Genomic DNA, 12882 nt, shown 5'->3' with positions numbered 1-12882 from the left:
TTCCATTGAAATTGGAAGGGCCTCCCCCACCATGGTATTGGTTACCATAACCACCACCACTTTGGTTCCAACCACGGTTTCCACCTTGATTCCAATTCCCCATTTGATTGGAGTTTGGCCTCAAGTTCCCTACATTTTCCATTCTAGGAGCAAAATTCATAGCATTGACATCTTCTACATTATCATCATGTTCATAGGGAGGGGGTTGAACTTCACAAGCATACACACAATGGTTGGTATCATGATCATAGGTTTCACAATTTGAGCAAAACATGCATCCTTGAGGCATTTTATTATAAGAAGAGGGGGAAGAAGTGGCCATACCATTGCCTCCCTTGGTTGAAGGGGAGGTATTACCATGAGGGTTGGACCTTTCTTTCATCATTTCGTCCATTTGCTTGGCCATCTTGGAGATTTGGGAAGAAAGTTTGTTGATTGCGTTGGCTTGCTCCAATGCATAGACACCTTTTCTAGAAGTGGCCTCCCTTTCTCCTTCGTACCAATCATCGTAATGCTTTGCGGCCTCCTCTATGATGCATTCCACTTCATCCTCTCCCTTGTTCATGATTGGACCGCCGGCGGCGGCATCTAGGCTTGTTCTCCCTTGAGGTGAAAGACCTCCATAGAAAGTGTGGATGAGTTGATACTTGGGTATCCCATGATGTGGGCATTGACGTTGAAGCTCTTTGTACCGGTCCCATGCCGCACTTAGAGTCTCACCACTCTTTTGGCGAAAACCTTGAATTAAAGATCGAGCCTCGGCGGTCTTCCTATGGTTATAAAATCTCCTCAAGAAAGCCGTAGTCACTTGGTCACAAGTTGTGAGATAATTAGGGGGCACCTCCTTCTCTAGCCATTCTAGACCTCTCCCAATTAAAGAAAATGGAAACATCTTGAGGCGGATATACTCCTGAGTCACTCCGTTGGCTTTGATCGTGTCACAATACTTCTCAAATTCTTTCAAATGCTCATGAGGGCTCTCAAATTTTCCACCCGAGAATTGTTTCCTCTCTATTAAAGCAATCAAATTGGGCTTGATTTCGAAATTGTTGGCTTGAGTGGTAGGGGTTAGGATCCCACTTTGGGCTCTAAAGGCTTCGGGAGCCCCAAGACGACTCAAAGGTGTATTCTCTCCCATTTTAGAACCTTCTTCACTTTCGGACTTAAAGATTGAAAAGGGGTTGATTTCCGGACTTTATGGCGAATTAGGGCTATCTAAGTCTTCACTTGAGGGTGAAGATGGTGGAGTATCTTCCAATTCTCTTACTCCTTCTTTCGTTGGGGTGTGAGAATTTCTACTCCTCGCTCTCGCTTCTCTTCGAAGTAAGGACAAAGATCTTTCTAGCTCCGGATCAATGGGAATCAAAGACCTTGAGCGAGTTCGTCCTCTGTTCATACAACAAAGCTAAGGAGAACGTAAGCACTGACAAGTAACAAGTATTAACAAATACTAACAAACAAGAAATGAGATACTCTCAAATAAAGTAATGAAAAAGCAATGGAAGCTGTGTCCCCGGCAACGGCGCCAATTTGACAAAGGAATAAACGCGTCGTCAATTTGTCTATCCCTAGATCAAATATAATTTATACACCTAAACAAACCTAATACAAGTATAAGGCAAGCATAGGGGTCGAACCACAAGGAGACATGCATAAACACCACATTCACTACTTAATACTTAAGCTACCTCGGAACAAGAAGTGTGAAAAACTAAGAGATTAAACTAGAGATTAAGAATGATTAAAAATCAATATAACTAAGCACCAAGGGAAGTAGGTAGATGTAGTTGCCAATTGATCATGCAATAACACGGAAGCAAAGCAATGGTAAACTAAGCATGCAAGAATATCGAATTAAAGCTCAATCTAACCGCCTTCCGGGGTTAATCAATTTCTCCTAACATAGCCTCCATGTTTCCACACTAGAACCATATATTAGAAGGTGCAATCAAAGAACTATCGATAACAATGAACCTTAACTAAGTCAACTTCCGTTTCTTGTTAGCAAAGATTCAGCTTTAATCAACTAACAATGTGCACTTGCAAGAAGATTAAAGAATATCAAACATACAAAGACTTTAATCACCATTAACAAAACCCCAACATCATAAGCATGAATCAATCAACAACTACACCATCCCCACACCCTTGGCTAGGTGACTACTCACAAACCATATTGAAAACAATATCAATCATCAAATCAATAAGCATCAACATGATCAATAAGCAAAGAAGGAAAATCAAAATAAGCAAACAAAACTAAATACAAAAGTAAAGAAAGAGAGTAAGAGATTGCTCATTAATTGAAGATGAAAATTTACAAAGATTTAATCAAGCTCCTTCTTCAATATCCAAGTTCATCAATGGAAAATCCACACTTTCTCTCTCTACTAATGACGTTTCTCTCACTAGATTAGGGCTAAAATGTACATGAAAAACTCATTACAAACCTAGGGGTCTTTATATGCCCCTCACATTACTCTAAAGATGGATTAAAATGCACGGAAATACCCACGAGAGCGGCCGCTCCATCGAGGGTGAGCGGATGCTCTAGAGGGTATTAATCAAAACAGCCGCCTTACTGGAGCGGGCGCTCCTCTCTGGTGGAGTGGACGCTCCTTAAGTCTGGAAAACAGGGGATCAGATGAGAAAATGGAGCGGGCGCCCCTCTCTGGTGAGCGGCCGCTCCTCTTGAAAGCTCCGGACTCTTCTCCAAATCCATGCTCCTCTCTTCCGCTATTCCAATGCACTCAAAAAGGTTGACTAAGCCTCGAGCAGAATCACACGAGCACTCCATTCAACCTACTCAAACACTCATACACAAACATAAGTATAGAAAAGAGGGAAAGCGACAAAGCAAGGCCAAAAACAAAGGAAAAAGGAGGGGAAAACACAAAAAGGAACAAGGCAAAGCAAACTAAAACAAAGTGCTTGAAAAGGCTCAAACAAGTGCCAAGTGAAGGGAAAAATCCTTAAAGAAAAGGGTAAAAGAGTGGTATAAATACCACTCATCAATGATTAGTTTTGCTTTGATTTTGATGTTCTTCATGGATTGTGAGTAGTTTATTTGCTAGGGTAGTGGTGAAGCATGTATTGATGATGAATTGAGATTAATTTGGGGGAAATTGATTGAGTTGATAATGTGATTAAATTGGTTGATTGATTTTGTGCATGTGTGCGCTTGATTAGGCTTGATCACCCTTGTTATTCACACTAGATTGCATTGTGAGTTCGCATTGATACGGACCATTGATTTGTGGCTTACATTTACTCGATTGAGATATCTTGTGATGTTTCCTAGCTAGTGTTTGATGTAGTTGACGCTAATTAGACCTCTAGGAGAATAGCTTGATGTACTCTCTTGGTTGCAATTTCGATTTTCCCTCACATTGCTTGACTTGATTGGTTGATTCCCCAAGTTGATTGAACTCCATTGTTGATGCATGTGGATCCATTCCCCTAGTGCCTTAGCATTCAATTAGTACTAGCTTTTTGCATTTGCCTAGCTTAGCTCTAGTTTCTACCATAAACCCCTACTAGATTTCGGAATAGCTTAACTTAGGCATTGTGCATTCGACCTCCATTCCTTTGGGTTCGACCTTGACTTACCACTACACTTCATAGGGTTAGTTGAGTTACAAATATTGTTTGATTGGGTGGGGTGGTAGCCCAACGACCTACCGTTCTTCATCCCATCACTTCATAGCGCTCTAAAATCATAAGCATCATCATAAAGTCATGGGAGAACAAGATAAGCAAAAGAAACTATAAATAAAGAAAATGGTTAGTAAATTCAAAACAAAAGAAAAGGAAACTACAAAGTAACCCTAAACTAAGCTAACCAAGAGTAAAAAAAAAGTAAAAGAAAAACTAAGTAACCAACTAAACAACTAGCTAACTAAAAGACACTAGACTACAAAATTTGGATTCAAGGGATTTGGATATATGGGATTTGGATAAACAGGAGCAAAAATCAATCATCATCATCTTAGAAAAGACATCAAAACAACAATGGCAATAGAAACTCATAAGACTAGCAATATACATCATCAAGAATAAAGATCAAGAAAAAGGCCATCATGCAAGAGGCAAATGAGAAACAAGGTAAGCTTCAACAGCAAATATTGGCTACCGAGCCAAACCCCTAGAAAAGTAAAGTTCCCTCAAGCTAAACATGAATACATCTCAACATCCCATCAATACAAAACAAGCACATATCATATAAGGGATGGAGGCAAAAGGCACAAAAGTAAGGGAACCAGGCACCATTTCCATCATTACCACCATCACCACCACCACTCGGCCCGACCACATCATTGCCATTTTGGACAAGGATATCATCGAAGGATGGGGGAGAAAGAGGCTCCCACCCTCCGGTGTAACCGTCCGGCCAACCATAATGCCCCCTAAAGTTATCTTGTTGCCAAGGGGCAAGAGGTGTAAATCGCTCGGGCAAAGCGAGCAGTAGTGGATGGTCGGGGTGCACATAGGGGTAATTAGGGTCACCCTTATAATCGCTCCCTCCGGGAACACGGTAATCATAGTTACCATGCTCATCGGGGAATGAGCGAGGCTCGGTAATGGAACTCGAAGGTCCTTGCCAATATGGGTACGTAGGTACCCCATCATCCCCAAAAGAAGGTACGGGACCTAATCGGGGTGGAAAGTATGGGTAGTTAACCAGGGGAGTGATCTCACCTTGGTCAACAGCCGCATCAAATAAAAGTTGTTGTTGGAGAAACATACCTTGTTGCATCTCCGAAATACCTCACATTTGGGTGTAAAGGGCCTCAAAGTCTTTATCATACACGCCCTCTAAGCGCACTTGCAAACACCTCATTTTGTTACCAAGGGCCTCCAAGTCGGAGCTAGCAAATTGATGATGTTGCTCTTGTCCATGTTTTTTTTGATGCGGTTGTTGTTGTTGTTGTTGTTGAAATTGTTGTTGTAGCGGCTCTTCTTCCTCTTCTTTTTCATCATTGGAGTCATAGTAGGGGCGGCAGTTCTTCTTACGGACATGCCACACATTGGGGGTATCCACTCGGTGGAGAGAAGTTAAGGATGGGTTGGGAAGGTAGCACCAATGCTCATTGTTCCGAAGCCAATCATATGTCCTCTTCTCATTGTGCTTTTATATGAATTGGATTTGCCCAAGTTTCTTGATATCAAGGTAGAGGGTATTGGCATCCCCCACCGGTGTGCAAAAAGGCAAGTAATGATCAAGGTGGAGGTTGGTCAAGAGCCTAGTAACCATCCCACCACAAGGAATCTCTCCGGTCTCCCAGTCTTCTAACGCCACACAATAAGTAGCAAAGATGTACCCCAAGTTTAACCGGCCACGATACTCTCCTCGGGTGGCCAACAATAAAATCTTGAGCTCCACCTTGCTCATCTTCCCTAACTCTTGCTTGGGGAATACCGAGTACCCCAATAGCTGATGAACAACCCGAAGACAAGGTTGGAACACGAAACTAATCTTGGCCATCTTGGTAATGAAGTCACCACACTCGGAGATATCATCCCACCAAGAACTCTCATCATACTCATCAAAGAAGAAGTACTCATGCTCCAAAATGTCTCCATGAGGATAAAAGTTTAGAGCTGCATTAAATTACCCTAGAGAATAGTCAAAGAAATTGTTGAAAATTTGAAATCGAACCTGGCAATGACTTTCAACGGTAACTAGCTCAACCGTAGCAAAGAACTCAAGAGTGGGTTGAACATATGTGCGAAAGCTACGGTTGATGAATGAACCCATATGAAGGTTGGTGAATAACTCCCTCACATCCTCATCAATCCCCAACCTGGTCATGTTGGGTTGGAAATAGTGTCGAGTGGGCTTGAGGGAGCGGTTGAGCTTTAATTTGTGATATCGTGTCTTTAAGATTGGGTCGTTTATTTTAAATTTCGGTAGTGGAGTAGGTTGGCGTGTTTGAGAGGTAGATGTGTTTGGATTGGGCTCATCAATGGTAATGGAGGTTTTGCGTTTCTTGAAGATTTTTTTGATGTTCTTCGACATGATGAAATTCAAATGTAAAAGCTCAAGAACCGATCACAAAATCCCACAAAAATCGCAATATCACCAACCAAATACCTCAATATGCAACAATAACAACTCCTTTCCAAAGCTACCAATCAACACCAAATAATCCAACAATTTCTTCCCACACAAACACCAATCACAAAGATCACAACAACTAATACTATCAAGTCACAACCTTACTACCAGCACTACCAAACTTCAAATTCCACAATTCTTAACAATTTTGCTCAAAATTGCTACAAAATCAACAAACAACACAATGTGAGGTAAAATCAAACAACAAACAACACAATTAATCATCCAAAAATCAAGTTCAATCCTCAAAATCGTCAAAAATGATACTACTACTATTCACAATTATGAACAATCTAAAACTTGCGATCATGAGTGGGATTATCGAACAATAACAAATTTGGGGGTATTGAACCCATTGAAAATGGCAGTTTCAAATCTAGATTATGGTGGGTTCAATATCCGAAAGTAATGGTAGCACCACATGAACCCACCAAGTTCAAACTTTCTTCAACTTTAAAGCACAAATTTCCCTATCTTACCTCACTAAAATTCTTACCCTTTTACCTCAAATTTCGATAATATCGAACACAATCACATCAAAAACCGCAAAACACCTTCCCATTGCTCATGCTCACTTGGTGTAATCCAACTCCAAGAACGTAACCTGCAAATCCAAATAACTAGAAAAGTGAAAGAAAAGAAACTAAAAGAATGAAATACAAGGAAAATCAAAATCAAAAAGAAAATTTAGAAGTCTCCGGGTTGCCTCCCGGGAAGCGCTTGCTTAAGGTCCTAAGCTCGACCCTTCCTTCAAATCATGGAGGGTCAAAGAACACCACCTTCTTTAAAGTGGCGGAAGGAGCAAATTTCTGTTCAACTTCTAGCAACTTCTCATTGTTGCTTGATGAGATTTCATTCAAAGACTCTTCAAAAGCAAACTTCTCTTTCCATAACCTCGTTCTCTTTCTCGTCTTCCTAGAATCTCGAGCTTTTTTCTTTGCCTTGTTGTTCTTTGTAGATGGTTCCTCACCATCCATACTCATAGAAACATCGCCTTCATCTTGAGGATGAAGTTCAAACCAATGAGGAATGTCAATTTACTCCTCGTCCATGAGCTTGGAAACTTCAATTCCTCTTCACTGACCTTCTTGCAATCAAAACTCGAAAGAACACCACCACAATTCTCAAGAACATTGTTATTTGAAGAATTAATCATGCATACATTATCAATAGGGCGAGGGGAATTAACACACTTAATTCCTTGCAAAAGAGACAAAGACTCATGCATTATTCTTACCAATTCTCAAGGTAATACGGCCTCCTTTCACATCTATTAAGGCTCCCGAAGTGGCTAAGAAAGGTCTTCCTAAAATGATTGGCATATGGTCATCTTCCGCAATCTCAAGCACAATGAAATCAACGGGAATGGTGAACTCTCCTATCTTAAGAGGAACATCGGCCAATTGAAGGGTCATGTGAGATGGGAGGAGCTCACCTAGCTTGAGTTTCTTGAAAACAGAATAAGGCATGATGATAACACTAGCACCAAGATCACAAAGAGCATCGTCAAACATCTTTTCCTTGATCTTACATGGAATAGAGAAATTTCTCGAATCCTTCATCTTCTCGGGCAACTCATTATGAATGAGAGCACTAAAACACTTCCCAACTTCAACCGAATCAACCTCATTGCACTCTCTCTTCCCACTCAAAATCACCTTAAGGAACATAGAGTACCTAGGCATTTGGGTTATTTCATCGGTGTAGGGGATAGAAAGGTGGACTTCCTTGAGCATGTCAAGGAACTTCCCAAATTGCTCATCCATTTTATGCCTCAAGAAATTTTGTGGGTATGGAAGGTCGGGTTTCCTCACTTCCTCATGCTCTTTCTCACTACAATTCTTTTTCTCTTGCACCTACTCTTGATTCACACTCTTAGACACATTCTTCTCATTCTCCTCACTTGAGTCACTCCTCTTCTCATCCTCCTCAATGGACCTAGAAACTCTCTCATCAAGAACTCTCCAAATCCTTGTGATGATGGAATAAACGGGTTTCTTAGGTTCAACTCCTTGAGAAGGCAATGAAGAAGGGCTAGCACAATCTTTCAAAGTGTTGGCTAGTTGGGTGATTTGTGTCTCAAGCATTTTGTTGTGTGTCATCATCTCATTGAATTTCTTATCACTCACCGCCATCTATGTGTTTATGATCTTGGTTTGGTTATCAATCATCTCTTCCAAATTGGTTCTAAATGATAATGGTTTAGCATAAGAATTGTCACCATTGCCTTGAGGTTTTGGAGCAAATCCGGGTGGGGGTCCCCTTTGATTGTTATTTTGAAAACTTCTCTAATTTCGATTGTTCCAATTCAATTGCCTCGGCCTTGACTATTGCCACCATTTTGGTAATGGCCATCAAATCCTTGAGATTTACTTTGATTTCCATACCCATGGCTTGGGTTTTGATTACTATAACCTTGGTTGTTATAGTTACCTCGGTTTCCTTGGTTCCCATAACCTCCATTGTTGTAGTTATCAAAACTACCTTGGTGAGAATTCTTATTCCCAAAATTCCTAGGTCCTTCAAACCTTTGACTACCATTGGCATTAGACACAAAGTTCACATGTTCACATTCATTATTTTCAACATCATCACATCCATCAACAAAATTTTGAGAACACATAGAGGAGTCGTGATCATAAGATCCACAAGCATCACAAAATAGACAACCACTTGGCATATTGTTGAAAGTAGAAGGAGTAGAGTTAAAAGGTGTACCTCTCCCTTTAGGTTGGGAGGGAAGACTCGATGAATTTGTAGAAACACTCTCAAGATTTGCCTTGATTGAAGTCATTTTCTTCCCTAGATTTGAAATTTGGGAGGACAGGTTGTTAATTATTGCATTGAGATGATCCACCGAATAAATCGCTGAGCTACTCTTGCTTGTAGACTTTCTCTATCCTTCTAGCCAATCTCTATAGTATCTCACCACATCCTCAATGATGTCCACTATTTCTTCTTCCGTCCTATTCATTATTGGACCTCTGGCTCCCCCATCAAGACATGACTTGCCTTGGGGACTTAGGCCACCATAGAAAATTTGGATCACTTGATAGGTAGGGATTCCGTGACGTGGACACTCTTTTTGGTACTCCTTATACTTCTCCCATGCTTCATAGAGATTCTCATTAGGCCTTTGTTTGAATCCTTGGATCAAAGCCCTAGCCTCCGTTGTCTTCTTTTGCGGGTAAAAATGAGACAAGAAAGCTTTTGTGACTTATCCCTTGTCCTAAGGGAATTTGGTTTAACCTGTTTATCCAACCACTTTAAGGCTCGACCAATTAGAGAAAAGGGAAACAACTTTAGCCAGATGAACTCTTGAGAAATTTCGTTCACCTTGATTGTGTTACAATACTTCTCAAATTCTTTTAGATGATTCAATGGGCTCTCATTCTTGGCCCCATTAAATTGCCTCCGTTCAATCAAAGTTATCATGGCCGACCTAACTTGAAAGTCATTCGCCGGTGTTGTAGGTGGAGCAATGCCGTTCTCAAACCTATAAGCACCGGGAATTCCGATCCCAACTCCTTCAAAGCTACTCTTGGATTCTCTCCCATGCCTTGCTCTTCTTCTTCCTCAAACTCTTCTTCACTTGAGGAACTTAGGCTCAAAGATCGGTTGGCTATCCTTCTTCGTGAAAGAGTTCTTTCAATTTCCGGATCCAAAGGAACTAAGGACCTATCACGAGTTCTATTATGCATGCAAAAACTCAAAGGAAATTGTTAGTAACACGGCTACAAGTGTAGCCTACAAAGAGAAGAAAAATATTTTTGTTTTTTTTGAATAAAATGGAATAGACTCAACAACAATATACAATCACAACACCATTCCCTGGCAACGACGCCATTTTAATGAGGGGTCAAGCTAGGTCGTTGAAACTAACTCTACCTAGGTCAAACAAAAATATATAGTCTCTCAACACATCCTTATACAAGTATAATGGTAAGTCGAGGGTTGAACCACTAAGGAATAGGGGGCGATTATCTATTGTCAAAGTCAAGCTATTCCGAAATAGTAGGGTAAAGGTGTGTAATGCTAGAACAAAAGACAACTAAAGCAAACGAGTTTGAAATCAAGTATATAAAGCACTAGGGCTAGGATCCACATATAATTGTAACGGATTCAACTAATCGAGAGATCAAAATGACTAAGTCGAGTGATGCGAGGGAAAACCAATCATGCAATCAAAAGAGCATATCAAGCTATTTTCCTAGAAGTCAAACTAGCGTCAACTACGAGAAACTCTAGCTAGGAGCGTCACAATACACCTCAATCGACAAATACAAGCCACAAATCAATTATCCGTATCAATGTGAACTTACAATGCAATCGAGTGCAATAATCAAAGTTAGCTACTCTTCAATCAATCACACACATGCACATGATCAATCAACCAATTTAATCACATCATAAACTCCATCAACTTTCCCCAATTAGCATCACTCCATTACAAATATATGTTTCACCATCACCCTAGCATGTAAACTACTCTGTAGCCATGGAAATCAAGATCAAAACAAAGCTAAACAACAAATTCATCATGATCATATTAAACAAGCTAAAATCAATCACAATCAATCAAACTTCAATCAAACTTGAACAACCAACAAAACAATTGATTACAAACTAAAGATCAAACTAAAGATTGAATTAAAGCAAAGGAAACTCTTACAAACTTGATTAAAATCAAAGGAAATATAGAAAGCTTCAATCAACAACAATCCACCATCAAATTCTCTCACTAGAAACCTAGAGTTTCTCTCTTTAAAAATCCCTCTAATTAATCTCTAATCTTACTCTAATCATCCTCTATCTAAAATTAGAAGGAAAAACTATATATATGAATTTTACAAAAGAAGAGTTAGTTAGATCGTCCAAAAGAAACTCGGGAAGGCGCGGTCGCAACAAAGGAAGCACGGCCGCAAGAAATTGGGTACGGAAACAGAGACCCAGGGAGGCGCGCCCGCGCCACCAAGGTGCACGGCCACACCACAGTCGTGCGCGCCCGCACCTGGGAGCAGGGCAACCTTCCCTCTCTTCGATCTTTCTCATCCTCGTGTGCTCCACTTGGTGATAATGATAAACACTAAGGTAGGCAGTCTTGAAATGGCTTCCATGGTGTGTTGAACAACAAAAATGGTGCCTCCACCACATGCATGCACCAACTCATGAACTTGCTCCTTGCATTCCTTCAAACTTGAGCTCCAAATGGCAAGCAAGAGGCATCCAAAATGATGAGAAATATGAGAGGAAAACTTGGGAATCCTTGGGACACGATCATAACCTGAAAATACACAAAAACATGCAAATAAAAGGGAAAAAGACCAAATAAACTAAGAAAAGCACAAGGATAGAAAATTAACTAAGCAAAGCACAAACCAAGGAAATAAGGAACAAAACTAAGGAAAACTAAAGAAAAGAGCTATGAAATAGCATGAAATTCATCCTAAAAGAAGCCAATTGAGTGCCATAAATGACACTCATCATTGGTTTTACGATGAAGTATTTCCGGGATATGTGCCATGGGTAATGTATTGGAGGATATGATCATACCAAGGATTGTCTCCTTCAATGTCATTTATTTCCTCTATTGCGTTGCAATATGCTTGTTCTTCTCTTCTATCAACGCATAATGGCATCATATTTAAGTTTAGACTAATTTTACTAGCACAACGGCAAATTGATTATCATCCCTTGGGAGATATTTAAAATCAATATGTTCAAAATGCTAGATGAGTTTCTCTAGGTGTGCTTGGTATAATATCATCGTGGAGTTCTTTATTTTCCATTTTTCAGTATATGATTTATAATCAAACTAGAATGTCCATATACCTCTAATTTTTGCACACCTATGTTAGCTGCTGCTTCTAATCCAATAATGCGCGCTTCACATTCCGTGGCATTATCAGTTCCCTCAAAGTCTAGTTTGACAGAGATTGGAGTATGTGCTCCCTCTAGATTTATGAGTAACACTCTTACACAACATCATTTTTGATTCGACGCACCGTCAAAGTACAATACCATTCGTCATCTTGTGTATTGAGAATCTCTTCATCCAGAAGATGAGTAGTTTCTGCATGACTTGTTTGAATTGGATGTTGGGCCAGAAAGTCGGAAATTACTTTTCCTTTCATTGATATTTCCGGAATATATTTTAACTCAAATTCGGCCAACATCACCAACCACTTGGATATTCTTACTTGTATAGGTGGTTGTTCAAACAAATACCTTATCAGATTTTGTTGAGGAATCACATGAGTAGTGTGTGGCAGTATATAATGTCGTAATTTTTTGGTTGCCCACACTAAAGCTAGACTTATCTTTTCCAAGGTGCTGTATTTTGTTTCATATTGTATGAATTTTTTTACTTATATAATATATTGCACGCTCGACTTTTTGTACCTCTGGTGCTAACATATCGCCTGTGGTCGTGTCTGTAACTATAATGTATAGCCTAAGAGTTAGTTTGGGTACTAGTGGTACTAAAATTAGTGGACTTTTGAGATAATCTTTGATTTTCTCAAAGGCCTTTTGGCATTGATCGTCCTATTCATGTTTTTCTTCTTTTTTCAATTTTTTAAATATTGGATCACAAGTCATAGTCAATTTGTTGATAAGTCGACTAATGTATTGTAATTTGCGAAGGAAATCCCTAATTTCTTTTTCTGTTTGAGGGGGAGGCATGTCAACAATTGCCTTTATGTGCTTACTACGTATCCGAGTAACTTGCCAGAAGTTACCCCGAAGGCGCATTTTTGTGGATT

The 12882-nt window shown here is 40.0% G+C and overlaps 2 non-coding genes across 2 annotated transcripts; both read left to right on the top strand.

Moving 5' to 3' along the window:
- Positions 1-653: 653 nt before the first annotated feature.
- On the top strand, positions 654-759 carry LOC145603267 (small nucleolar RNA R71). Its single transcript, XR_014104785.1, has one exon. It is a non-coding gene; the product is annotated as a small nucleolar RNA R71 (small nucleolar RNA).
- Positions 760-9180: 8421 nt separating this feature from the next.
- Positions 9181-9286, top strand: LOC145603278 (small nucleolar RNA R71). The gene has a single exon (XR_014104796.1). It is a non-coding gene; the product is annotated as a small nucleolar RNA R71 (small nucleolar RNA).
- The last annotated feature ends 3596 nt before the right edge of the window (positions 9287-12882 follow it).

The sequence above is a fragment of the Chenopodium album genome, chromosome 21, assembly GCF_948465745.1.
Source record: "Chenopodium album chromosome 21, dcCheAlbu1.1, whole genome shotgun sequence".
Taxonomy (NCBI): Eukaryota; Viridiplantae; Streptophyta; class Magnoliopsida; order Caryophyllales; family Amaranthaceae; genus Chenopodium; species Chenopodium album.
The sequence above is the reverse complement of the archived record's forward strand: the minus strand, read 5'-3'. Positions and strand labels throughout refer to the sequence as shown.